The sequence below is a fragment of the Bubalus kerabau genome, chromosome 13 (genome assembly GCF_029407905.1).
Source record: "Bubalus kerabau isolate K-KA32 ecotype Philippines breed swamp buffalo chromosome 13, PCC_UOA_SB_1v2, whole genome shotgun sequence".
In the NCBI taxonomy this organism is placed as follows: domain Eukaryota; kingdom Metazoa; phylum Chordata; class Mammalia; order Artiodactyla; family Bovidae; genus Bubalus; species Bubalus kerabau.
Window position 1 is genome coordinate 32,270,102 of NC_073636.1, and position 14,213 is coordinate 32,284,314.

The following is a 14,213-nucleotide window of genomic DNA, read 5'->3' on the forward strand; positions in this document are numbered from 1 at the left end:
TGATGAACTATGGATGGAGGTTCATGACATTGTACAGGAGACAGGGATCAAGACCATCCCCATGGAAAAGAAATGCAAAAAAGCAAAATGGCTGTCTGAGGAGGCCTTAGGAAAGCTGTGAAAAGAAGAGAAGCAAAAAGCAAAGGAGAGAAGGAAAGATATACCCATTTGAATGCAGAGTTCCTAAGAATAGCAAGGAGAGAAAAGAAAGCCTTCCTCAGTGATCAGTGCAAAGAAAGAGAGGAAAACAATAGAATGTGAAAGACTAGAGATCTCTCCAAGATAATTAGAGATACCAAGGGAACATTTCAGCCAAAGATGAGTACAATAAAGGACAGAAATGGTATGGACATAACAGAAGCAGAAGATATTAAGAATAGGTGGCAAGAATACACAGAAGAACTGTACAAAAAAAAATCTTTATGACCCAGATAACCATGATGGTGTGATCACTCACCTAGAGCCAGACATCCTGGAATGTGAAGTCAAGTGGGCCTTAGGAAGCATCACTATGAACAAAGCTAGTGGAGGTGATGGAATTCCAGTTGAGCTATTTCAAATCCTTAAAGATGACGCTGCAAAAGTGCTGCACTCAATATGCCAGCAAATTTGGAAAACTCAGCAGTGGCCACAGGACTGGAAAAGGTCAGTTTTCATTCCAATCCCAAAGAAAGGCAATGCCAAAGAATGCTCAAACTACCACACAATTACTCTCATCTCATATGCTAGTAAAGTAATGCTCAAAATTCTCCAAGCCAGGCTTCAGCAATATGTGAACCATGAACTTCCAGATGTTCAAGCTGGTTTTAGAAAAGGCAGAGGAACCAGAGATCAAATTGCCAACATCCACTGGATCATGGAAAAAGCAAGAGAGTTCCAGAAAAGCATCTCTTTCTGCTTTATTGACTATGCCAAAGCCTTTGACTGCATGGATCATAATAAACTGTGGGAAATTCTTAAAGATGTGCGAATACCAGACCACCTGACCTGCCTTTGAGAAATCTGTATGCAGGTCAGGAAGCAACAGTTAGAACTGGACACGGAACAACAGACTGGTTCCAAATCAAGAAAGGAGTACGTCAAGGCTGTATATTGTCACCCTGTTTATTTAACTTATATGCAAAATACATCATGAGAAATGCTGGGCTGGATGAAGCACAAGCCGGAATCAAGATTGCTGGGAGAAATATCAATAACCTCAGGTATGCAAATGACACCACTCTTATGGAAGAAAGTGAATAAGAACTAAAGAACCTCCTGAAGAAAGTGAAAGAGGAGAGTGAAAAAGTTGGCTTAAAGCTCAATATTCAGAAACCTAAGATCATAGCATCCGGCCCCATCACTTCATGGGAAACAGATGGGGAAACAGTGGCGGACTTTATTTTTTTGGGCTCCAAAATCACTGTACATGGTGACTGCAGCCATGAAATTAAAAGATGCTTGCTCCTTGGAAGAAAAGCTATGACCAATCTAGACAGCATATTAAAAAGTAGAGACATTACTTTTCCAACAAATGTCCATCTAGTCAAGGCTATGGTTTTTCCAGTAGTCACGTATGGATGTGAGAGTTGGACTATAAAGAAAGCTGAGCATTGAAGAATTGATGCTTTTGAACTGTGGTGTTGGAGATGACTCTTGAGAGTCCCTTGGACTGCAAGGAGATCCAACCAGTCCATCCTGAATGTTCAATGAAAGGACTGATGTTGAAGCTGAAACTCCAATACTTTGGCCACCTGATGTGAAGAGCTGACTCATTTGAAAATTCCCTGATGTTGGGAAAAATTGAAGGCAGGAGAAGGGGACAACAGAGGATGAGATGGTTGGAAGGTATCACAGACTCAAAGCACATGAGTTTGGGTAAACTCCGGGAGTTGGTGATAGACAGGGAGGCCTGGTGTGCTGTGGTTCATGGGGTCACAAAGAGTTGGACATGACTGAGCAACTGAACTGAACTGAGCACCGCAAGGAATGATCCCAACGTGACGCAATGAAGATCCCATGTGCCACAACTAAGACCTGACACAGTCAAATAAAAATGAATATAAAAGAACTAAATAATTCATAATTTAAAAAAGGATTCTCAGGTTTATCATCCAAATGTCCCATGACAGATGTCAACATCCTACTCCTTTCCTATTGCGATTGTGGTATCTGCACAGGAAGCCTGTCAGGCTATACATTAATCCTCTTTGTAGCTCATGTTATGATTCAATCACCGGCCAAAATGTTTGTGAGCCAAAGTCATAACACCTTCTTTAAATCCTGCCATGGAGGTCTTCTAGTTTTCACAGTCTGCACCGAGTTGATAATTAGCTTCTAAATTAACCCAAACTAGTCAATCTGTGATCCATGTCATTACCATCGGCACATACTATACAAAGGCTTTATCCATCTCTTAAGTGAAAGCTTCATTTTCAGTGCACTTTGCTCCAAGCAGTGAGAATCTGGGTAACTGTGATGTCAAGGGTGCTCTCCACTCCACCTACCACCAGCAATGGGTCCTTGCTACTGTCTGACTGTTAAGTGGATCACACTTCCTTGGGGCACTTCTGATACCAACTCTTGACATGCCCTCAACCTCACCCACCCCCAAGGAAAGCCTGACTCAAAGGCTCCCAAGTATGAAGTTTATTTAAGAAGTGACCCCAGAAGCAGGACAAAGGGATGTGGAAAGAGAAATCATGATTTGGTCAGGCCATTCTATGGGAATCTGGGGAGCTTAATCCTGGCAGGCATCCCCTCAGAAACCGTCTGAGGTACACCTGAGAATAGTCGATCTGAAGGCCAGGCAGGGGAGGCATTTATCCATCAGCTTGTGTGCCCATCTGTCAAGGGCCTTTCTGTTCATCTGCTATAGGATTTGGGGCAAGATACTTAGCCTTTATTGAATTTGTTAGAATATTGCTTCTGTTTTATGTCTTGGTTTTTCAGCTGTGAGGCATGTGGGATCTTAGCTTCTCGACCAGGGATTGAACCTGCACCGTCTGCAATGGAAGGCAAAGTCTTAACCACTGGACCACCAGGGAAGTCCTGATACTTGATCTGTTGTACCTCAATTCTCCCATATTTAAAATGGGGCTAAAACTAATAGTATCTACTATAATTAGAACAAAGTAGAATGCTTTTATAAATATTAAATGAACTATGTTATATCAAGAGGTAGAGACAATGCCAGGTACCTCATAAACACTATATAAGTATTTATTACATTTTCAACAGCTGACATTGAAGCCAGAAGGCAACCAGACCAACAGCTTCAAAATCCTGAGGCAAAACTATATCCAACCTAGAATTTTCTATCAAGTAAGAATGGAGAAACTGCCTAATTACCCTTCAGGAGGAGAATGATAAATATTTTGTCACTTACTCATTCAGCAATTAAAATGAATGAACAAGGCAACATACCATAAATCTGAAGAACTACCTTAAAAGAACTGTTAGCGCTATATGATTCCAAGACTGTGACATTCTGGAAAAGGCAAAACTATAAAGACATTAAAAAGATCACTGGTTGCCAGGAGTTAGTGAGGAGGGAGGGATGAGCAGGCAGAGCACAGAGCATTTTTAGGGCAGTGAAAATACTGTGTGATACTATAATGATGGATATGTGTCATTATACATTTGTCCAAATGCACAGATTGTACAACACCAAGTGTGAACCCTGATGTGAACTATGGACTATGAGTGGTTTCAGTGTCAGTGTAGGTTCATCGATTGTAACTAATGTACCATCCTGGTGCAGGATTTAACAATAGGGAGGTGGAGGTGGGGGAATATGGGAAATTTCCATACCTTCTTCTTAATTTTGCTCTCAACCTAAAAGACCCTTCCCCCCACCCCCAATCGGCATGTAGGACTTAGTTCCCAAACCAGGGATGGAACCTGCACCCTCTGCAGGAAGGCAAAGTCTTAACCACTGGACCACCAGGGAAGTCCCTAAAAGCTTTTTTTTAAAGTCTCTTAAAAATAAATATATACATGAAGTTGTTTTTTTTTGTTTTTTTTTAAAAAGAACTACTAGCATTTATTCTCATGATGGAAACATGGTTCACCAAGAGAAAAATATAATTTTATTTATCATATTATGTGATTGCTGCAGGAAAGCCACAATCATCTTAGCCAAGGAAAATGAGGCATTTAATAAAATTTAGCAGTATTTCCAAGATTTTTAAAAATCCTCAGTAAAACAGGATTTGACAGCAGCTTTTAAGAAAACAATAGGAAAAAAAATCTTGAATCAAAGGCAAACTCATCCTTCATTAATTGCTTAATAAAAACAGTTTTTGCTAATCAGGAATGAGGCAAGGTCTCAATAAATATTTGTTGAGTAAAATGCATTTGTGAGCCTGTAGAGGTTCTTGACATCCCACTTGACTGCTCAACATGTGAAAAAAAAAAAAAAAAAAAGGTTAAAAACATTGAATCTGGGATATGCCTGGTGGTCCAGTTAAGAATCTGCCTTGCAATGCAGGGGATGTGGGTTTGATCCTTGGTCTCTGGACTAAGATCCCACATGCCTTAACTACTGAAGCCTGTGCACCACAACTAAAGAGTCCGTGCACCTCAAATAAAGATTCTGAAGGATGCAACAAAGATCCCATGTGCTGAAACTAAGACCTGAAACAGCCAAATAAATAAATATTAAAAACAAAAACTTTGAACCCAAATGGAGTCATATAAAAATACTCAACACTTTCATTCATAGTTTAAAAACTCATATCTAATGCAAATTATCAATTGTTCTATTTTGATATTTAACACTCAAAATTAAGATTGATTTTGCAGCTATCTCTAAAATTAGAGAAGAGAAATTTGTAAAGTAAGTCTGATTTTATAGTCAGTAACAATTAACTACAATGCTATTCCTCACTGCTCATTTACATGATCAATTTGATCCCCACCTATATTCAAGTAGATTTTAATTTTAGACTTAGTAGAAAATTTCTGGCTGTTCTGGCACAAGTGATTCAACTTTTGTTTTCACAGGCAAATTAGAATCTTTAACGGCATCTTTCTCTCAGACATGTCTCTAGAACATGATCTTATAATTCAAAATAGAGGGAAAATATTTAGAAGTATTTTCTAAGTATTTAGGCATGAATCAGGTGTGAATTTCAACTAATTTCTTTCCTGACTCATTTGTAGCACTCTTATCGTGCACTGTTACATCCCGGATAAACCCACTGTAAATTGAAAACATCTTAAGTCAAGACTGCATCTGATAGGGAATTCCTTGGTGGTCCAATGCTTAAGACTCCATCCTTTCACTGCAGGGGAAACAGGTTCCATCCCTGGTCAGAGAACTAAGATCCCACATGCTTCATGGTGCAGCCAAAAAAATAAATAGAAAAACCTGATATCCCTAACTTATCAAACACCATAGCTTAGCCTCACCTAATTTACCCATGTTCAGAACACTTGGATTAGCCTATAGCTGGGCAACATGATCTAACTCAAAGCCCGTTTTATAATAAAGCACAGAATATCTCATGTAACTGAGTGAACACTGAAAGTGAAAAACAAAATGGTTGTTCGAGTCCAGTAGTTCTCAGTGTGTTAGCTGTTTCCTGTTGTGATGGCGTGGCTGACAAGAAGCACTGCCCAGCATCACAAGAGAATATCCACCATGTATGGCTAGCCCAGGAAAAACAATAAAAATTCAGAATTCAAAGGTTTTGTACCATTGTAAAGTCAAAAATCTTAAACAAACCATTATAAGTCTGGAACTGTCTGTACTCACAATGACTTTGTGAAGCATGAGATAAAATAACTTGGCCACAGTGCCTTTGCACTGGCAATTCTGTTCCCTCTGCCAGAAAAACTCTTGTTTCCAATATGCCCACGGCAGAATCCCTCTTCCTTTAACCTGGTCAATATTATCTGAATAAAATAAAAACTAACCCTGTATTCCAGTTGATCAACATTTTTATCTCCTTGGTTTGCTTTCTGTTTTCCACAGCATTGCTCACCATTAAATACATTATGTACTTATCTGTATATTGTCAATCTCTTTTGATTATAAGAGAAGCTTCATAAAGGCATAGATGTCACTTATTTTGCCCTATTCCTGGTCTGTATGCCTCTACACAAAAGGTACAAAATAAATATTTGTTAAATAAATGCTTGTAATTCTAGAGAATTTAAACATTTAAACATTTTTCTGTAGTTACCGCCAAAGCCTTTGACTGTGTAGATCACAACAAACTGTGAAACATTCTTCAAGAGATGGGGATACCAGACCACCTTACCTGCCTCCTGAGAAATCTGTATGCAGGTCAAGAAGCAACAGTTAGAACCAGACATGGAACAACAGACTGGGAAAAGAGTATGTCAAATTGGGAAAGGAGTACGTCAAGGCTGTATTTTGTCACTCTGTTTATTTAACTTTATGAAGAGTACATCATGGGAAATGCCAGGCTGGATGAAGCACAAGCTGGAATTTAGAATTCCAGGAAAAATATCAATAACCTCAAATACACAGATGACACCACCCTTATGGCAGAAAGTGAAGAAAAACTAAAGAGCCTCTTGATGAAAGTGAAAGAGGAGAGTAAAAAATTGGCTTAAAGATCAACATTCAGAAAGCTAAGATCATGGCATCCAGTCCCATCACTTCATGGCAAATAGATGGGGAAACAGTGGAAACAGAGGCTGACTTTGTTTTGGGGGGCTCCAAAATCACTGCAGATGGTGACTGCAGCCATGAAATGAAAAGACGCTTACTCCTTGGAAGGAAAGTTATGACCAACCTAGACAGCATATTGAAAAGCAGAGACATTACTTTGCCAACAAAGGTCCATCTAGTCAAGGCTATGGTTTTTCCAGTAGTCACATATGGATGTAAGAGTTGCACCACAAAGAAAGCTGAGTGCTGAAGAATTGATGCTTTTGAACTGTGGTGTTGGAGAAGATTCTTGAGAGTCCCTTGGACTGCAAGGAGATCCAACCAGTCCATCCTAAAGGAGATCAGTCCTGGGTGTTCATTGGAAGGACTGATGTTGAAGCTGCAACTCCAATACTTTGGAGAACTGATGTGAAGAGCTGACTCATTGGAAAAGACCCTGATCTTGGGAAAGATTGAAGGCAGGAGGAGAAGGGGACAACAGAGGATGAGATGATTGGAGGCATCACTGACTCAATGGACATGAGTTTGGGTAAACTCTGGGAGTTGGTGATGGACAGGGAGGCCTGGCGTGCTTCGGTTCATGGGGTAGCAAAGAGTTGGACACAACTGAGCAACTGAACTGAACTGAACTGTAGCCTACCACGATCCTCCGTCCCCAGGATTTTCCAGGCAAGAGTACTGGAGTGGGTTGCTGTTTCCTTCTCCAGAGGATCTTCCTGACCCAGGGACTGAACCTGGGTCTCCTGCATTATAGGCAGATGCTTTACCATCTGAGTTACCAGGGAAGTCCCATATCAGTTATACATATACATATATCCACTCTTTTTTAGATTCTTTTCCCATATAGGTCATTACAGAGTATTGAGTAGAGTTCCCTGTGCTATACACTAGGTCCTATTTAGTTATTTAGTTGATACAGAGTGGTATCTATACGTCAGTCTCAATCTCCCAATTTATCCCTCCCCCTCTTCTCTTCCCCAGGTAACCATAAGTTTATTTTCTATATCCATAACCACTAGTTCTGTTTTGTAGATAAGTTTATCTGTACCCTTTTTTAAGATTCTACATATAAGCACTATCATATTTGTCTTTCTCTGTCTGACTTACTTCACTCAGTATGACAATCTCTAGGTCCATCCATGTTGCTGCAAATGGCATTATTTCCTTCTTTTTTATGGCTGAGGAACATTCCATTGTGTATATGAACCACATCTTTAACCATTCATCCATCATTCAATATTTACATTGCTTTCATGTGCTGGCTATTGTAAATAGGAGCATGAAGCTTTTATTCAAAAAATAAAATAAATTGTATTCATACAATCTGATATGTATCCTGGTTCTGCCACTCACTGGAGATGATTCTCAGCAGAATACTTAACCACTTTGACTTTCTTCATCTGGAAGTATGGTAAATGAAGCTAACATAGAATCTATTCCTCTTCCGAGGTTCTCCAGGAAGAGGGGATCATCAGTCAGCAAGTCGCTCAAGCCAGAAAATAAGTGTATTCTTCACACTTCTCTTCCATACCTCCACCTTACATTTCCCTGATCAGTAGACCATTCAATTCTACTGTATGAACATCTCTTGAATCTACTCTTCCCTCTCCATTTAGCCTGTCACCTGCCACTTCGTGAGCCTGTCACCACCACCTCTCTTTAACTAGATTATCATAGGACCCTTGTATGGGCCTGTGATTCAGGGTTGGCCCATCACAATTCACTTCCAGGAGTCTGAATATTGAAAAAGTCATACCAAGCTGCCCAGAAGCTTGGGAAATTACTCAGCATGGTGGCAGTGGCATCTGTGGGGAGCAGTGTTGATGGCAAAGCCCTGGCAGACTGTCCCATTTGCTTGGTCTCCCTTGGTTCACATCCAGTTTCCAAACTCTGTTCTCTAGCCCTAATACTTCCAGAACTAGCTGATAAAAATCCTTTCACTCAATTCCACCCCTGCCCTGTCAATTACTCATTCTGGCAACCCAGAGCACTGCCTGGCACATCATGAAATGCCCACCCACTCCAGCTCCTACAAGTCCTCCTCACACTTCCGGTGGCCTCCTGTAAACAACCACCCTCACTGCTTTGGGATCCAGCTCACTCAACAAACCAGCTTCCTCTTACCATCGTATACTCCAGTCACACTTAGCCTCCTGCTGTTGGACTAACACAGCCTGTTCTCTTGTTTCTGGACATGCTTTATTGTCTATGCCTAAAATCCTCCCTATTTGCATACAAACTTCCTACTCTTTTATTGCCAGAGGACTCGGCTGAACTAGCAGGGAACGCAGAGGCGGTTTCTTGTCTGCCTTTTTACAGCTCATGAAGGAACCCTTTTGACATTAGCTGCAGTTGGAGAAATCCTCGGGTGGGACCCAGGTTAAGCCATAAGCTCACCTTTCTCATAAGACAGATAAGATGCTCTGATGATCCAACACACACTGTGTGGCTCTGGAAGTGGAGGTGTGGGGGTGGGGCAGGGTCTTGGTCCTCCTTTTGCCCCCTGGTGGTATACTTTTCCCAGAAACATTGCCCAATATCTAGCTATTTTGTAGTATACCTTGAACAACATGAATTTGAACTTCAGTTCAGTTCAGTCACTCAGTCATGTCCTACTCTTTGCAACCCCATGGACTGCAGCACGCCAGGCTTCCCTGTCTAGCACCAACTCCCATAGATTGCTGAAACTCATGTACATCAAGTTGGTGATGTCATCCAACCATCTCATCCTCTGTCATCCCCTTCTCCTCCTGATTAACTTTTTCCTAGCATCAGGGTCTTTTCTAATGAGTCAGCTCCTCATATCAGGTGGCCAAATTATTGGAGTTTCAGCTTCAGCATCAGTGCTTCCAATCAACATCCAGGGTTGATTTCCTGTAAGATTGAATGGTTTGACCTCCTTGCAGTCCAAGGGACTCTCAAGAGTCTTCTCCAACACCACAGTTCAAAAGCATCAACTCTTCGGCTCTCAGTTTTCTTTATAGTCCAACTCTCACATCCACACATGACTACTGGAAAAAGCCATAGCTTTGACTAAACAGACCTTTGTTGGCAAAGGAATGTCTCTACTTTTTATTATGCTATCTAGGTTGTTCATAGCTTTTCTTCCAAGGAGCAAGTGTCTTTTAAATTCATGGCTGAAGTCACCATCTGCAGTGATTTTGGAGCCCCCCAAAATAAAGTCTGTCACTGTTTCCATTGTTTCCCCATCTATTTGCTGTGAAGTGATGGGACTGGATGCCATGACCTTAGTTTTTTGAATGTTGAGTTTTAAGCCAGCTTTTTCACTCTTTTCTTTCACTTTCATCAAGAGGCTCTTTAGTTCCTCTTCACTTTCTGCCATAAGGGTGGTATCATCTGCATATCTGAGGTTATTGATATTTCTCCCTGAAATCTTGATTCCAGCTTGTGCTTCACACAGTCCAGCATTCAGTATGATGTACTCTGCATATAAGTTAAATCCTTTCCCAATTTGAAATCAGCCCATTGCTCCATGTCCAGTTCTAACTGTTGCTTCTTGACCTGCATACCGATTTCTCAGGAGGCAGGTAAGGTGGTCTGGTATTCCCATCTCTTGAAGAATGTTCCACAGTTTGTTGTGATCCACACAGTCAAAGGTTTTGGCATAGTCAATAAAGCAGAAGTAGATGTTTTTTCTGTAATTCTCTTGCTATTTATATGATCCAATGGATGTTTGCAATTTGATCTCTGGCTCCTCTGCCTTTCCTAAATCCAGCTTGAACATCTGGAAGTTCTTGGTTCACATACTATTGAAGCCTAGTTTGGAGAACTTTGAGCATTACTTTGTTAACGTGTGAGATGAGTAGTTTAAACATTCATGGATCCACTAATCCTGGATTGTTTTCAATAGTAAATGCTAAATCATCTGAGGTTTGCTGAATTTGTGGATGTAGACCATTGGATACAGAGGAAGCTTGGACACAGCGTTGTGACTTTAAGCTGGGTGCAGATTTTTGACTGAGCCAAGGTTAGTGTCTCTAACTACCCACCCCACCACCCCCTGACACACACCATGTTGTTCAAGGGTCAACTGCACTTAGAAAAAGAATTTCTAATTATGAGTGAAGCACATAAAAGAGAGAAAGAGTTGGAGGGGGCGGGACATCAAGCCTTTCTGGAGAAAAAAGTAATGGTAGAGTGCTCTCGGGAACACAGCTGAAGCAGGGAATGGTGAGTCACAGGAAGCCACTGGAAGATGAAGCCTAGAGAAGATCCTAAGAGTGGGAGGAGGATTCATGCAGGGAGTGAAGACTGACTTCAGGTGTGTTGTAGACCTACCTAGGCTTGGTGCAGCCATCACCTTTCATGGATGAAACATCTCTCCAGTGCTTTAAGTGGCAGTAAGAAGTAAAATGTACCTGAGATGAAAATCAGACAGACTTGGAATTGTCCATTCTGCAACTGCTAAGTCAGCTGACCTGCCATCTTGCAGCTCTGATATCCTCAGTTATAACAGAAGGATAAAATATCATTCTCAAGATTAAATGCCCAAAGCAAGATGCAGAACTATGTGGATAGTAGCCCCATCTGTCTTTTTTAGCAAAATCAGTGTTACTGTATCTGTATGAGGTGGAAACAGTGCTTATCTCTGGGAGACAAATGGAGTGGAGTGGGAGTTATTTTCTACCATCTATTCTTTTGTCTTTTTTGGAGTTAAACACTAAGTATATGTTATAACTATTCTTGTTAATTAATTAATTGCATAAAATATCTATCTCACAAAATTGTTTCAAAGAAAACCCATCATATGATAGATTTCTAATGAACACTGTCCCCTTCCCCTTTGCAAGTAGACAAAAATCACCCATCTGCAGCATAGCTTTTGTATGGAAGCTAGAGGCTGGCTAGTATAAACCTTTCTGGTCTGTGTGTGAGAGCCCACATGTGTGTTTGAGTATGAGTGTGTGTGTGTGTGTGTGTGTGTGTGAGGAAACTCTGTAGTAAATGGGAGTCAGAAAACTTGAACCAATTGGGTTGAGGCTGCTGGACTATTAAATCATTTTTAAGAAAAGTTATGGAAGGGGATACTGGGAGATTGGGACTGACATAAACACACTACTGCTAAGTCGCTTCAGTCGTGTCCGACTCTGTGCGACCCCATAGACGGTAGCCCACCAGGCTCCCCGTCCCCGGGATTCTCCAGGCAAGAACACTGGAGTGGGTTGCCATTTCCTTCTCCAATGCATGAAAGTGAAAAGTGAAAGTGAAGTCGCTCAGTCGTGTCTGACTCTTAGCGGCCCCATGGACTGCAGCCTACCAGGCTCCTCCGTCCATGGGATTTTCCAGGCAGGAGTACTGGAGTGGGGTGCCATTGCCTTCTCCGCATAAACACACTACTATATATAAAATAGATAACTAATAAGAACCTACTGTACAGCACAGGGAACTCTACTCAATACTCTGTAATGGCCTACAAGGGAAAAGAATTTAAAAGAATGAATATATGCATATGTATAACTGATTCACTTTGCTGTACAGGGGAAAGTAACACAAGGTTGCAAATCAACTGACTCCTATAAAAATTTTTTTTAAAGAAAAGTTGTCAAGTATGAAGATGCTTAGGTTTATACCTTGATCTATAACAATTTAACTTTTGATAAGTACAAAATGAATATTAAACAGTGAACAAGAAACCTGGACTATTTCCATTTCTGAATATGATTGACTAGGTGAAGGTAGTCCAATCTGACCTAATGATTCTAAAAGTTGGAACTGATTTTTTTTTTAATCTTTTGTCCATGCCACATGGCATGTGGGGTCTTAGTTTCCTGACCTGTGCTCTTGAACCTGTGCTCTCTGCATTGGAAGGCAGAGTCTTAACCACTGGACCACGCAGAAAGTCCTAGAAACAACTGGTAGTACTTTAGAGAATACCTCTCATTTTTACATATTAGGAAACTGCTACCTGTGACAGCTTCTCTAACTCATTAACCATCACCTGCTTTATACCAGCCCACCATTCTCCATGCTTTGCCCCCACAAGCCCTTTCACCAACTCAATCTCCACATCAAATGTCTGCCTGCTCATTTCTCCAATACCAGAAGAGGAAAGAAAAATTTGAACATGGCCTGGAAAGCAAAGCTCCTTGAAAAGAAAAATCTATTCACCTAGAGTAACTAGTGCAATACAGAAGCCACTATGACTTATAAACCGCTCGGGGTTAGAAATTCATTAGAAGCAAACACATGAACTATTGTGGATCTAAATATAAAACTCATTCTGTGCAAAGGTCTTCCAAAGTGAGAGACCCAGGAACCCATCAAGTATTTATGTTGTTCTTCTAAATACATGTTTTATTTACCATAAAATATATAAAAATTAAACTTTTTTTCTAAAAAGATACTATAAATTATTCAAAATCCAGTACACTTCACCATTTCTTTCTGCAGGTAAAATAGGTTTTTTGGATCAGTAGCAATGTTTTGAAAAAGCAATCCTGGGGTCCCAGAAAACCACAACTCAGTAAAAGCCAACACTCACGCAGGAGACCTAATTGATCCAAAAGCTATACATGAAAAATTGGACATCTCTATGGAAAATCAATGGTAGTCATTTAGAGATTAGCAAATAGCACTAGTATGATTAGACAATAGTGCAGAAATTAAATATTTATTCTTCTGTACTCTACTAGGGTAGAGGATGAAAAATTACCATTTGGAAGGATTTTTGATCTCATGATCTAGTAACAGGAAGAGCACTGGAATTTCTACGTCAAAACCAACCTCATAACAAAGAAAATCTTTGGTGAAATGCTTCATTACAGACTATTTTTTCAGTCACTGTATTTCCTGAACCATTTTCCACGGATATAGAAATAGCAATCCTTCAGGAGAACAATTGGTAAGGAGACCCAAGCTTATTATTTCATCTCTAAGTCACCATCCTTTAAGAGATTATTTTCTTATACTCTTACTTCACAGAATGACTTACCAAGACTCCAGGTCAAACATATGGACTGCTGCACTGTTCTTATGTATCATTTCTTTTTAGATTCTGCATATAAAGAATCAGTTTAGTTCGGTTCAGGAGCTCATTTGTGTCCGACTCCTTGCAAACCCATAGACTGCAACATGATGGGTTTCCCTGTCCATCACCAACTCCTGGAGCTTGATAAAACTCATGTACATCAAGTCGGTGATGCCATCCAACCATCTCATCCTCTGTCGTCCCCTTCCCTCCTGCCTTCAATCTTTACCACCATCAGGGTCTTTTCCAAAGTGAGTCAGTTCTTTGCAACAGGTGGCCAAAGTATTGGAGCTTCAGTTTCAGCATCAGTGCTTCCAATCAATATTCAGGGTTGATTTCCTGTAGGATAGACTTGTTGGATCTCCTTGCAAGTCCAAGGGTCTCTCAAGAGTCTTCTCTAACACCACAGTTCAAAAGCATTCAACTCTTCGGCTCTCAGTTTTCTTTATAGTCCAACTCTCACATCCACACACGACTACTGGAAAAACCAGAGCTTTGACTAGATGGACTTTTGTCAGCAAAGGAACGTCTCTGCTTTTTATTATGCTGTCTAGGTTGGTCATAGCTTTTCTTCCAAGGAGCAAGCATCTTTTAAATTCA